The 15,111-nt window shown below is 36.9% G+C and overlaps 1 protein-coding gene across 7 annotated transcripts in view; it reads right to left on the reverse strand.

The window, feature by feature from the left end:
- The window catches only part of LOC127433449 (homeobox protein cut-like 1), a 180,552-nt gene that overhangs the window by 88,567 nt on the left and 76,874 nt on the right, over positions 1-15,111 (reverse strand). The gene's annotated exons all lie outside the window — the stretch shown is intronic.

Consider the following 15,111-nt stretch of genomic DNA (forward strand, 5'->3'; position numbering starts at 1 on the left):
TCAGAATATTGAATTTTCCACATTGTAATAACATTTATTTATTATCAAATTTAAGCTTGAGATAAGCTAAATGGGGCCTTTTTTTCTCAGACTCCATAATGCAGAAGAACACTGAATGGCACATACAGTTCTAGGAATCTGAAAAGCCTGAGTAGTGATCACATAACGTACAAGTCGGGGCATAAGGGTTTTGAAACAAAGACAATCTGACTTAACCCTTCCAAGGTCTTGACTTTCAAGTTCCACTGCAGCACTTACCAGGTCAAATTGATTTGGCTCATTTAGCTGCAGTTCAACAGTCACAATTGCATTATTGTATAATGATGGGGGCTTTTCACTGACTCCATTGCTTTTATATTGTGCTACTGATATTGGTTTCTAATGTTTTCAACACTTCTGGGTCTTCGTGTAATTTTGATAACATTTTGAGGCTGCATTACAATTTTAAAATATAGTTTTTATTTAGTTTTTTGGCATTTTTGTTTTTTGTAAGGCTTCATATGAAAATGGAACTTTTTCATTCAAGAAAATAAATGAAATTTAGGGATGCACCGATATTGAATTTCTGGGCCGATAAGATAATTTTAAAAAATAAAATACAAATAAATATCAAGTTTTATTTTAAATCTTTGTACCTGTAACTGTTAGCATATTAAAAGCTACTCATATGAAAAACAGGTGTCATTTAAAAGCTTGGAATCTGGACTTGAGAATCTGACCTACTGTTAACTGCTGTTACTTTAGGTTTGGCAGATGTAACATGAAAGAGAAATGTATCTTTATTACAGATGTATGCTAATTTTAATGAGAAATAAATGACAACACACTTGTAAAAATTGTATGGTGCCCATGTATTTGAGTATTTACGGTTATCCTGATGAAGCGCACACAGAGAGAGAATAACAAATGTAATAACGCATTAAATCAAAATCAGGTGATTAATTAACAGCATGTATTGAACATTAAACAACAAAACACACAATACAAACCCTAATCTCTGTATACATGGTGTAATATTTATGCCAGCAGCCAGACTGTGTGCGCAGCGGTGGTTTGTGTACTATGTGTGTGCATGCGTTGTGCACATACACGCCTCATTCACAGACGCTTATTACAGCGGTCATCTGTGACACTGTATAACTTATGAAATGTGATCACAAGATTGAATAGTCATGAGTCATAACGTTAGAAAAGTCTCAACTCGTAAAATACAACAAGCACATTAGTTTCACTCACAAACTATTATTTTTAGACACTTCACGTCACTCTGTGAGGATTATTTCAAGATCAATGCATAGTGTTTTGTGATGTGTGGGCTTGTTTTCATCTCAGTCCTTTGCTGTAAGATGTGCTATTTCCCATACTCTGTTTATGTTTTATGAAGTAATACGTGAAAATTATTCCCCCCAAGTATCATAAATACATGTTTTTGTCCCATTTTTGTTTATTGCTTCATGAAACAGAAACAGGATATGGTAAATTGTATGTCATTAGTTACAGCAGATGATCCCGATTAAAACCAGCCCCAGAACAAGGTAACATGGTGCAGAGATGTTGAAATAATCCTCACACAGCGACATAAGCTTGGCTTGCAACACAAGCCTGGCTCTCACTGTCAGACACTCTGTGTGTGCGCATGCGCACTGTCGCCTGAGACTGCCCGATTGCCCGCCTGAAGGAAAGAAGCCTCAAGCAGTCAGAGATTCTCCGCTGCAAGCAAATAAACCATAACTAATTATCTCCGAAAATATCGGCGGTAATTCCACTATCGGACAATAACATATCGGCTGCCGATATATTGTGCAATCCTAATGAAATTAGTAGTATTTTCACATTGTTTGCTTCAAATCACATCTGTGCTGGATGTTATGAATTCCCTGTAAAAATCACCTTTTTTTTTTCTTGTGTTGTCATATTTCCTTTTTAACAGGAAGTTTGGCTGGGACATATCGAAGGGATTGTCCTTTTTTGTAAATAGCCAATTGGCTGTATTTACGTCACAGTCGTGAACCATGATGTGCTACTTAATATTTGGTTGCAGGTGGTAGTAGTTGGAGAAACACTCTCATTCTAGAGAGCCTTTGATTAGACAAAAATCTGTTTCTTCCTGGAAACAGCTAAAGGTTATTTTGTCAACTTTTAAGAGTACATTAGCATAAAGATGGCTTCAAAGCTTACAGCTATGAACTAAAAACTCCACATTTGATTTCATGGGGTCTTTAAAGCAGTGTTTCCCAACCACTGTGCCGCGGCACACTAGTGTGAAAGACTGTCAGGTGTGCCGTGGAAAATGATCAAATTCCATAAAATAAATCAGGGCTCCAGACTGCGACTAAATTAAAAATGTTCCTAACAGTGCAATTAAACTTTGCAAGAGGTCGCACTGATGCGACTACAAAGTTGGCCGACTCTGATTGTGTGCTGTCGTTTTTTGTTGCGTAGGAGAAATATCAAACGGCAAACGTTCCAAACGTGAAAGGAAACAGGTCTAACCAGAAACAGCTCTACCCAGCGTGGCTCAAGGCTCAATAGACAGATCAGCACAGAGATGTAGATTTACACGTGGACCAGTCTCGAGCGTTCAGCCACGCAGATCATCATAAACAACGCTGCGAGAAGCGCGGGCTGGGTCACGGATTCGGTATTGAATATTAGTTTAAAACCTCTATACAACCCATAATGTGTCCTTCTGTGTAAAATCTTTTATCTTCAGATAACTGTATTTTAATCAGAAAGATCCTGATAAAAAGAAACCGTGAAAGAAAACTCATTCCCACTGTCAGAGTATTTTAATTAGGCACCCCCCCCACCAACTCATGTGCTGGTGTGACCATCTGTAGAATTTGGTGGCACCAGTGGTTCTACCACTCTTAAATGTTAGTCTGGAGCCCTGTAAATAAATACATAAATAAAATAAAAATATTTGCTGCGGCACTGCAATAAATAATTTGCAAGAACAAATCTACATATTAGAAAAGAAGCTAATTTGTTTTTGGTTTTTTTAGTACCCAATTAGCGCTCTTTCCACCGGTGACCTCATTATACAGCGTACCTACGTGACTTGCGTTTTCTGTATAGCTGAATTTCAAACATTATAAGTAAACACGCTACTTAGATGGACAAAATACATGGACAAGTTCTTGAAAAATGGTTAAGTGGGATAGAGGTGTGCCGTGAGATTTTTTATTCGTTAAAAGTGTGCCATAGCAGAAAAAAAGTTGGGAAATACTGCTTTAAAGGACGCTAAGGAAAATATTTAGAGACTGCAAGAAGTTGTGGCGTCTTGCCTTTGAGGTAAAAGCAGAAAATGAGTGAAAAACATTTTGCATTAAAGTACAGTGACCCTCCCACTCCTGATTTACACACACACACACACACACACGCACACACACACACACACACACACACACACACACACACGCACACGCGCGTGTGTGTGCAACCCCCAAAACAGGGCCCCAGCCGCATGCTAGGTACAGCTCCCTATTGTACTCTCATTTCCTGAAAGGAAAAGAGGAGGCTCTCGCTCTCGAATGAAAAAAATGACATGTGGCAAGGACTCTACACTGACCCACGAGATCTGCATCTGTCTGACTCAAATGTGCTATTTTAAAAAACCAACTGTTACAGGAAAACAGAAGATAAAAATTAAACAGAAAAAAGCATTCACCCATTGCAAACAGTTGTATTCATTGGCCTGTCTGCCATTATGAATTTCTGTGTATATGCACACCATCTTTTTGGTTTAAAATTGATGCTGTCAAATTTAAGCCTCTTTGTCTATTTTAATATTTAATGGATGGTCAGACTGACAAGACAAAACACATGTATCCCATCCCTGATGCCAATGATCGTCAAAAAGCTGACATTGGAGAAAAATGCTGAAAAAGTACACTTCTGGTCGGAGCAGTTTTTGTCAAGGTCAGGCACTGTCCCCTCTACCGTCTATAAGGAAAATATTTCACAGCGAAAATAATAGATGGTTGGAAACGATTTTGCTTTTAGAGTGGTGGGATGGAGATTTATTTTTAACCGAGCAGTGATTTGAAGTGGGGCGACTACCTCTGCTAATGACAGGCTAGTCCACAAGAACACAGTTCCGAAACCACAATGAGCTATAATGGAGCAGTTAGCCAGCGGTACTGGCTCGTGAGAGGAGAACAGGGAGCAACTACTCACAGCCCTCACTTCATCAAAGTTACAAAAGGCACAGAAGAGCTGAGTCTCGCCGAGCTTTGAGACCCCTCAATAGCCTCTTAATGGAAGGTGCTGCTGAAGGCCGTCAAACGCTGCATTACATATCCAGAAATATACTTTACGGATAGTGGAGGTGTTTTTGAGGTCAAAGGAAATGGAAATTTACACATACTTCTCACTTTCCACTTTCTCGTATTCTTTTTTGGGGTTTGCCTTTTATTAGACAGCGCAGTGAAAGGAAAGGTGGGCAGGACATTATTGACAGAAAGGAGGGAAACTGGACTATGACTAGGGGTCGCTAAAATACAGATTTTCCATTGCATCGTGATCTTCATTTGAACGATCTCGATAACAATTCTTACATCTCCAGATACTCTATGCGCAACCCTGCACTACAATGAGAGGATATCACTCGCATAAGCAACCAAATTTCTTGCTATGCGACTAAATTGTATATTGGCAACTGGCTGGTAAATGTTTAGATTTCACTTATCAGTAATTGTGCAGTATAGTGGTGGAGTATAGAGGTCGACCGATATATCGCCAAGGCCGATAAATCGGCCGATATTCTGACTTTTTTTTAAATTATCGGCATTGGCCGATACATTTTCCTGTTTGGCCGATTTTTTCCTGAGGGCGCTGAAAATCACCTGCTTGCATGTGAAGCTACTGAGACATGTGAATGACCAGTCATGGTTCATTTTGTTGTGCATCGTGTTACTACAATAATAGATCGGTGTGCAACACAGTGTCATTTAAACGGTCCGCATATCAGAGCCATGGCAGACGCGTTTAAACTCAATGTTAAAGTGCACGCCTGTTTCATTCTCCCTCTCTTTCCTCAACAGTTCCCTGTAACTTTTAACTGTCTTGTCTAATGATAAAAAGGCAAATATCAATAAAACTAATATCATATAACGTCTGCAAATATGCACATATCTCGTTTAAACAGATGTAATAAACCAATCTCACAACTTGAGCAGATCCAGCATCCTGTGGAGCGCTCATTTATTTACCTCTAAAGCACGTATTGTTACAGTCACTCCTCTACAGTTCCCAGTCACTTTTAACTTTCTTTTCTAATGATAAAAGGCAAATATCAATAAAACTTCTATTAAATATAATTTGCAAATATGCAGATATCTCGTTTAAACAGATGTCATTCACGAACCTCACGAAAATCCAACGTTTTCTCCCCGTCAAGCGTTCATCTAATATCTTCCTCTGAAGCGCGTATTCTATCAGCCAGAATCAAAAGTTCCTCTGATTCACAAATCATGGTGGTCAGTGGTCACAATCCAAGCAGGCGATCCAGGCTGTTTAAACCGTCAGGAGGTTGCTGCTGCTCACTGGATCCGCACTAGCGCGTGAGCGCAACCAAAGTCTTTCTAGCAAGTCAGTCCATTGTCGGCCATGTTTGGAACGCTCTAGGGAGGCTATTTCCAGTCATGACAGTGCAGCTCCTATCTACTTGAATGGGGAAAGACCAAAATCTCAAACGGTTGGTCAAGATTACGATCATTATTATTTTTTTATTATTTATTTTTTTTTACAAAGTTTTGTATGCCAAGGGTCTTTAAAAGGGGGTCCGCGACCCCCAGGGGGTCAGCAAATTATTGTTTGATCCACCATTGGTGGCAATTGTAATAATCACTCACTCGCATGCGAGTGACAGCGAGAGACAGGATTATGAATTATCGACATGTTGAAGTCCTTCGCAGCTGCATGCCAAATCTTAAAGTGTGACTAAACAGCGCTCGCCAGCAGAAGCACACAGCCCGGACAAATCCTTCACACGACCACTGCTTATCACGAGCCGCTCAAAGTGCGACACACATCGGGTTCAGCAGCGCTGCAGTGGAGGGTCGCGTGAGTAAACACGTCTGCTTTGCATTGGTCGCGTTGTGTGGTGGAGCAGATGACAGCATGCTTTCAGAACAATAGTGTACTTGCCTGGTGTAAATAAATGGTTACCGCTGAGAGTTTAAAGCTGGTATACAGTGTCCTTGACATTCCACACACACAAGATTGTGACTCTCAAATCAACACAAATAAAGGTGCACTCAGTCATTGTTTTCCTCATAACAATTTTTTACTCAATGAAATCAACAGTAATTTTAAAATGTATGTATAAAATCGATCACTCATGTGAGATGAAAACCTTATAAAAGTTGTTTTATTCTGCATAGACAGAAAGTTTCTGTCTGTCTGTCTTTTTCTTTCTTTTTGGAGGTTTGGCACAGGGATTTACAGAGGAATTTAAAAATGTCACTTCATGTCAAAAATGTTGCAGATCCCTGCTGTACATCCTTGCTGAAAAGACCAGCAAAAACCGGCTTAAGCTGGTTGGCTGGTTTTAGCTGGTCGCCCAGCCTAGACAGGTTGCTGGTTTCAAAGGGTTTGAACACTTTTTAGCTGGTCAGGCTGGGAGACTAGCTAAGACCATCCTGACCAGCCAAGACCACCCTGAACAGCTAAGACCATCCTGACCAGCTAAGCCCAGCCTGACCAACTAAGACCACCCTGACCAGCCTGACTAGCTAAGATCAGCATGACCAGCTAAAACCAGCCTGACCATCTAAAAAAGGGGTTAAAAACCCCTTTAAAGCCAGCCTGACCAGCTATGACCAGGCTGGGCGACCAGCCAAATCCAGCCAACAAGCTTATGCTGGTTTTAGTTGGTCTTTTTAGCAGGGCAGCATTTAATGATTATTTAAATGGCTTTGCAATGTAAACATCATTAAGTTTACATACAATAATTTGGTAACCTACCATCCATGTTTTTATAGGCATAAAACACAACACTCAATTTTATACAATATGTAACAGGGGACCCGGCTCCATCTCTCTACCCACCAAGAGGTCCTTGGCCTGAAAATTGTTGAAGACCCCAGATCTATGCAACATATTACCATATTTGTTGATTGAATACTTGGATTTGTTCATTTTTAAAAACCTAAAATGTGACTGAAATGATGAAAAACTAATCAAATATAATTAGTAAAATTAATATTTTTGTAATGTACCTAGTTAGAAGGTCCCCTGTATAACTACCAGCATTAGCTGAGAGAGAATTCCTTTCATATATAAGAGGGACATTATAACTGAAATATACCCATATGAATCGATATTGAATCGAAATTGAATTGAAAGCTTGTGAATCAGAATCGAATTGGGAAATCTCTCAATACCCAGCTCTAACCATGACATGTCACAGTCTTGACTCGAACCTCCATCACACATATGAGCACTATGGCACTAATATGTCAAAAGCATTAGTTCCATTCCAAGTCAAAAATCTAAATTTACCCTATTTACTTCAATGCATGTTACTTATTGTGAACAATTCAGCTGTGCATGTTATTGCAAAGAAAAAAAATGCTTGTCTTAAGAATATATCATCAAAATTTAATAACTTGCAGCACTACTGAAACTATTTTCCTTATCGGCTGACATCACCAAGCTCTCTAATTTTTATACAAATCTCCTCCGACCACATGTCACTTACAGTAGAAAGATGCAACCTAAAAAAAATTTCTTGTTGAATATTTCAGTCTGAAATACATCACATTGCACAAGTAAAATGGGTCGCTGACTTTAAATATGGGTGTTTGGTAACACCACTGAACAGTACTGAATCAATGCACACACACGGTCATGCTCTGAGTTTTAATTAAAAGTAACGAGGAGTGGCACTAAACAGCAAGGTCAAAGACATACCCAAGTGTCTTGATCACAATATGCCCTTGGCCCTGTGACTGTGCCACATACAGTACTGTGCAAAAGTTTTTGGCACTTGTGAAAAATGTTACATTGTAGGGGTGGGCAGCGAAGCCATTATCTGTATCTATTCATATGACAAAATAATCTGTATCTATCTCTGTATTCGGATAGGACCTGATGTGGGCAGGGCTTAAACCAGAAATTTGTCAAAACTAAATGAAACATCCATTTTTAAATGTTACTTACATTTATAGTTTCTATAAACAAAATATGCCTTGTAAATGACTTTTCATAATAATAGCCTAATAATAATAATAATAATAATAATAATAATTATTATTATTATTATTATTATTATTATTATTGTAGGCTATATATATTGTTTAAATTATTTTTTTATCATTTTTTCTTAACAGATGAAGCTGAATTTGTACATTAACTGTGGAATATGTTAACTGTGGTTTCTCCTGGTATTTCTGATATTAATATCTGCTAAAACAGTATTTTCATTTATGTCTGTGCATGTTTAATGTCTAACATGTTTATTTCCTATTGACACTAAAGCTGAAGATATAAAACACCAGATGTGTCTGGCGGACGACATGGCGCATTCTAAAATTCGAAACAACTGTTTTCAATGAAGGTATGCACACCGCCGCCACTCGGTGTCTGTCGGCGGCGCCCAGCAACGACTCCAGAGGCTGCTCATTTCTGCCGTGCCATGGAGCGCAACTTATATTTTCCATTAAATTCGACCCAAATCATTATCAAAGGACATAGATTATTTACTTTAGCGTTCTTCATTCTTAAACAAGGGAAAAACCTTACTGTCTGCAACCTGAACAGCATCGACGTGCCCTGTGTTTGATACCTGTGCCACATCCAAGCCGCGACACGCAGTGGCACTTCTCATCCGGTGTGCAACCGCCTTAAGACAAATGTTTTTTGTGAAACATCTTATGTGCCTTTTGCACAGCTCTGTATGGACATTTTATGAATAAAGAGAGATTGGCATAGTGTAACCTTAAACATAAAAACAGCCAAAAAGGTTAGTTTAAATATGTATTTGGCAGAACGTGGCAGTTAAATACTGTATAAACCTCAAATACGATTATGAAAGGCCTATTGTTTAAAAGCACAGCAATTTACAAGTTTATGATTATCTCAGAGATAATTTAACATTATTAGCTCTATAGCACCGAAGTGCAGGAAACACCTCATAGTTCACATACTTCAGTTGGCTGGTAACTAAGGGATTGAGAAACACTTACAGTAAGTTATTCAGCACAGCATAATCAAAACTAATCAAACACAGTTTGATATCATGCCATGGTACAACTAATTGACTGAATTACCAAGGAACATTAGGTCTAATCCCTTTGCAAAATATAGCCAGCAATCGGGCTAAAATAGACCTTTGATAATTAACTTAAATAAAGAGTGATTTAAGAATGCAAGGCTCAAAATGAAGCTTGGGCAAATGCTTTCTATTATAATGATATTACAGAAATCTGTGCTGCAGAGAGTATTTGAATATTTGGCTCCTGTCTTATTGAATGGTAATGCACATTACTTATGGAACACAGAACCATGTCCTAGTTCACAAATATAAGCAATGGCCACTGAGAAGATGATGTAAAAACTTTATTCCCTGAAGAGAATATCTGTTTAACTCTTATTTCACGTCATTTCAACCAATTGTGAAATGTTATGTCAATGATGTTTTAATATTGTAGTGCTGGTGCAGTTTTATATGGGTAATTTAAATTACAAACATTCTCAAGACTGCAAACCTCACGATTTTCGCATATAATGAATCAGATTTCTCTGCATTTTATTTAGCAAACTTAACCCTGACATGAATAGTTATTATAGTTATAACTACAATTAAAAAAAAAAATGTTTTGAAAAATACGTTTGAATATGTGCAAGAGCAAATGAGAATTGAAAGCTATGGCCTAGGGGAAGATTTTCGAGAAAAATAAATAAATTTTGGACTTTTGATCCTGCAAAGCTATCGTATGGCTTGAAATACAGTGCACAAGTCATAGACTACTTAATGGCACTTTTATTATGTTTTTTTGTCTTTTTTGGAGTTTTAAAGTCCTTGGTCCCTATAAGCTTTATGAAAACATGAAAAGGGCAGCTAGAAAATCCTTGCCTCTTCCAGTATGGGTTTGGAACAAAATCAGGGTGAGTAAATGATTACATAATTTTTATTTTTGGGTAAACTATACATTTTTCACATCAATACACAGCTTCATTCATATTATACAATATTGCTGCTGATTTCAAAAGCAACCTTGTAGAAGAAATATTTGTTTATTTCTCATAAAAAAAAAAAAAAAAGGTTAACCAAAAAAAATCCCCTCTACTATATCTCTGAAATGTGAAACTCGGAAGTCCATCATTCTGGCTCGGCCCAGAATAAATAGACTTACCTGGCACCATGGAGCGTAAACATCATTAGGATCTTGCTCTCATTCGACAGACAAAAATAAAAGAGCGTGACAGCAAACAGCGAGAACATCTCAAAACTGTCTGATCTTATTAGATGCTGACAAACTATAGAGGGCTTTTTAAAGGGATTTGTACAACAGAAGCGGACCACAAGAAACTTGTCACGAAGCTTTCACAAGAAAATAATTTCCTTTTTAATTTAAGTAGCAAAATTGTGTAATTGGTGAATTGCTTGTTTTAAGCATAAATCTAACTAAATTTAGTGAGGTTTATGCTTAAAACAAGAAAGAAAAAGCTATTTGCCAATGTAATATTCAGGTTACAATGAGGCATTTACAATGGAAGTAAATCACGCCAATGGGTTTTAAGGCAGAAATGTGAAGCTTATAATTTTATAAAAGCACTTGCATTAATTCTTCTGTTTAAACTCATGTATTATTAGAGCTGTAAAGTTGTTTAAATAATTTTTTTACAGTCATTTTAGGGTTTGTTGACATTAGGTCATCACAACAACGATTGTGATCTTGTGGATATACTTTTTAAACAGTGAGTATTTTAACGATAATGAATTGGCCCCATTCACTTCCATTGCAAGTGCCACACTGTTACTAGGGCCCTACGATATCCGTTGTGGAAAACACGGACAGAATCGCGGAATCCAATCATAAAAACTGAATTAAATATAAATTGAGGAATGTCACGCAGTTTGACATATTTGGGATTAAATTGATGTATAAATGCACAATTAATCACATTAACATAGTGTTACATGCACCTGTTTTTTCTGTTCCATTTTCTCTTTGAGAGGCTGCTAATTGGATGAGGGGGGAGACTTTAATTGGTTAATACCTGACGCCCTAACTATTTAAGAGGTGCTGGCTGCTCAGCATGGCTGCTGCCCTAGGAAACTAGATCTTTTGTTTGTTGTGTGTTTGAGGGTTGTTGAGATTTCTTTTCTTTATTTTGGAAAAGGCTGGTGAGTTTGTACTTTGTATTAGTTAAAACAGCTTAAACAGAAAGAGTAGGTAAATAAGCGGATCTGAAAGATTTATTATTTTGTGTTTGTTATTTTTAACGGGAGTTAGGAAGTTTCTTATCTCTCAGTTTATTGTTAGTTTAAGTTAGCTAGCTCACCCGGCCCTTATTGTTAAGTTTTGCATATGTTTATCTTCATTGTTGATTATATTTTTGTTTGTTTGTAAATAAACGTAATCTTTTTCCCTGGCCATTGCACTGTTTTGCTCTTATTGAACGGCTTTCTATGTTGGTCCCAATTTAGGTCATAACAATAGTGATATGTCCTAGTGTGATAGCCTTTTGCGGTTTAATAAGCACATTAGCCCATATAGTGAACTGCTTTTCCGGAGCTGAGAAGTGAGGCCGTCATAAAAATCTGGTTTTTCCGCCAAAACAAAAGCTCTACTTTACTAGATGTGTGAAATTGATAAAATGCAATAGAAATATATTACTTCTGTATAGTAAAATGTAATATTCAATGCAGTAGTAGTAGTAATAAAAATGATAACAAAAATATATAAATAATAATTACATTATCTTGAGCAATATCTCAAGCAAGAGTTTCATCACTGCTTTCATTAATACTGTGATGCTCTAATGTTCAGCACTGAATTTGACCCCAAAAAAAATAATAATAAAAACAAAAAAACACATTTGTGGTTTTGGACTGTGCTGAGAGTATCAGTATAGACGCTCTTCATTTAATAAAAAATAATGCAAAAGGTATGTTGAAAAGTAATTGTTCTGTTTTCATTTGATTCCAATTCTATTCATTAATTTGATTCAACAGTTTTAACAATAAAAATGTAATTCAACTTTAAAACCAGGAATTCAGAGAAAATAAAACGGAATTTGGAAAAAAATAAAATGGATTTCATAGTGCCCTATGTTACCCAGATATTTGCTTTTTTTTTTTAAAGAAAAGGAGGGGCAAGTCAAAATCATTTTTTGTGGTAATAATGCCACAAATTAGTGCTGGTCGATTAATCGCATTTTATTTTTATTTACGATTTTGGTTTCAAATGATTATGAAAACAAAATAATCGAGATTATTGTGCCACATTCCGTTTCGCAATGAAACACCCCGGCGTTATATCTTTAAAGCATCCTTTATTAAAGTTTAAATAATAAGGAAGCGGGTTATGAAAATAAACTCCGAAACTGGCATTTCTCTGTGCGTTCAGCGCCATGTCTATGAGTTGTGTGAAGTGACCGGGGGAGAGACTGAATCTTCTCCTGGCTGATGCACACTCTGGTGCAGGGACACTTGTCACTTGCGAGCATTTGCTGCAGCTAGATTATAACGTGAATCATAATATATGTGTCACGTTCACTGTGTTATCTTATCATGAAGAAAATTGGCAATTCAAGCTCTATTAAGAAGAGAAAGGTGAGAGAGTGTGGTCTTAGCCCATTATACACTGGAACAAAATACGTTTTTGAATAGTTTTTTTTGGCTTGTTTTCCAAAATAATATTTAAAACTCCTTTAAAACAATGCACATTTACTTTAGGAGCTATACTGCAAAAGAAAAAATGTTATCAGAGAATGTTGAATACAATATTTAACCAGGGCTCGACATTAACACTTGTCCACTTGTCTGGGACAAGTGGATTTTTGAAGAGGAAAGTGAAAGAGAATTTTACTTGATGATCGGACAAGCAGACTGATTAAAATGTCAAAAACAAAAAAATAACCGGCTATATTTGTGATAGCCTAGGCTTGTTTCACTTTTTAGAAAGTTCATATTCTTATTCTGCTGTTGAAAGTTATCCAGAGCACATCATTTTATAATTCACTTGCGATCTAGCAACAGCTGCGCCCTGTTTGATTGACAGGCGGTGTATGTGTGTGTGCTGAAAATGCTCGCGCTAATGCGCACCTGAACGGTGAAACACATTTCATAATTCCACCAAAATGCCCATCTTGGTGAGGTATTCATGTAAACACAGAGAGTGCTGTCTAAAGTGAACGTAAACAACGGAGAAAAAAGCAGATTTGTATTAAAATGTCGGACTTGTAAGTATAAATGTAAGCTAATAGACCTGCTGCCATCTAGTGTGTCATAATAATCAAACAACAATAAAAAGAAAAACAAGAAAACACTCACTGTTCTTGATTGAATAACTTTAGTACCTTTAAAACGTATTAATGTATTATAATCATACAGTGAAGAGCAGTAGTTGTTTTATGTTTTATTCATTCTGAATGTTTACTTGAATACTTGATAGCCTACTGCTGTTAAAATGTTTTAAAGCTGTTAAAAAACCATTTTATTATTTTTAATCTATTTCTATTAATTGCTGTTTTTATTGTTATTGTATTACTGACTGTTTACTAGTCTTGAATAATTACTTAAAAACTTGAAACCATTCGTCCATAATTAACATATTAGTTAGTGTTATTATTTGTTGTGGTTTTGAAGCTGGCATTGAGAATCGTCAAATTTCATTTGTGATAATGTATAGACTTTATTGTACATGGTAGATCTTGCTGCAATAACATGATGAAAAAGTAGATCTCATTCCATAGAAGTGTGAGCATTCTTGCTGTTAATGATGGCAATGGAGGCTTTTCTTTATTTGACATAAAATAATTATCATATGACAATAGCCTCCTCACCTACTCAGTGCAGTTTACATTTTAAGTTCAAGGAAATCCACTGTTAAAAAGCATTTTTTTATTTTTAAAGTTCAATATATGCATGATGTTTCCAAAGTCATTGAGTAATCGTGTTAATAATCGTGATCTCAATATTGACCAAAATAATCGTGATTATGATTTTTGCCATACCACAAATGCTGTTGACTGAGCTTAACTTGTATTGAAACCAGAATATTCCTTTAAATCCCGATATTTCCTCTGAAAACAAGTCTCTTCTCCTCTCCTCATGTAAATCTATCTTGTTTTAAGGATTTTTAGATATTTAACTGGAAAATATTGATTAAGCGATTATTAAGAATGATTTTTTACAGTGAATTAGCACTGTTCTGGAATCAGGTGTTCTTTTTTTGTCCATTGAGAGTCTAATCAGAGCAGAGAGGGTCATCTTATCCTAGATCATTGCTGAGATATGCACACAGGCCATTTTCCGCCCTTCCCTTACCGGGAAGGTTGTGAGATTAATTGGTTTGAACGTGATGAAGTCATACTGGCTGTGAGTAAAGCTGTGAGTGTAGTTTAACAGCAGTGCTCTCTGGCTGCAAGCTCTGTCAGGCTGCATTGCTCAGGGTGAGCAGTCTGATTAAACAATGAAAACCATCAGCTTTCATAGTTTAATCGGCTTTCGCCTAACCCTAACCCTAACCTTTCCACACAAAAATCTACCCACAACTATCATTGAAATGCACCTGTATTAGTACTAAAGTACTTCATATTTACTAAAGAATGTAAAAACACATTTATGCATTGGTGATGAAATGAAAACTGATGCACTGATTAGGAATTTAACAATTGATTACAATTACAATAATAGTGCCAAATTTATTACATTACATTTCTTATCCAAAATACAATTGTGACGAGGAGGAGGACGTGGCCGGGCCGTGAGGATGCACGCCCGGCGCTGAGTTGTCCTAGCCGGGGGGGGATAAAGACGAGCCGGAGGCGCCAGTTCGAGAGAGAGAGACACGCGGCCGCTGTGTATGTGTGTCTGTGTGTTTATGTTTTGTTTAAGTTGATTTATGTCATTAAAGTTATGTTGACTGTGATGAT

This window comes from Myxocyprinus asiaticus, chromosome 43, assembly GCF_019703515.2.
Source record: "Myxocyprinus asiaticus isolate MX2 ecotype Aquarium Trade chromosome 43, UBuf_Myxa_2, whole genome shotgun sequence".
NCBI classification, from domain to species: domain Eukaryota; kingdom Metazoa; phylum Chordata; class Actinopteri; order Cypriniformes; family Catostomidae; genus Myxocyprinus; species Myxocyprinus asiaticus.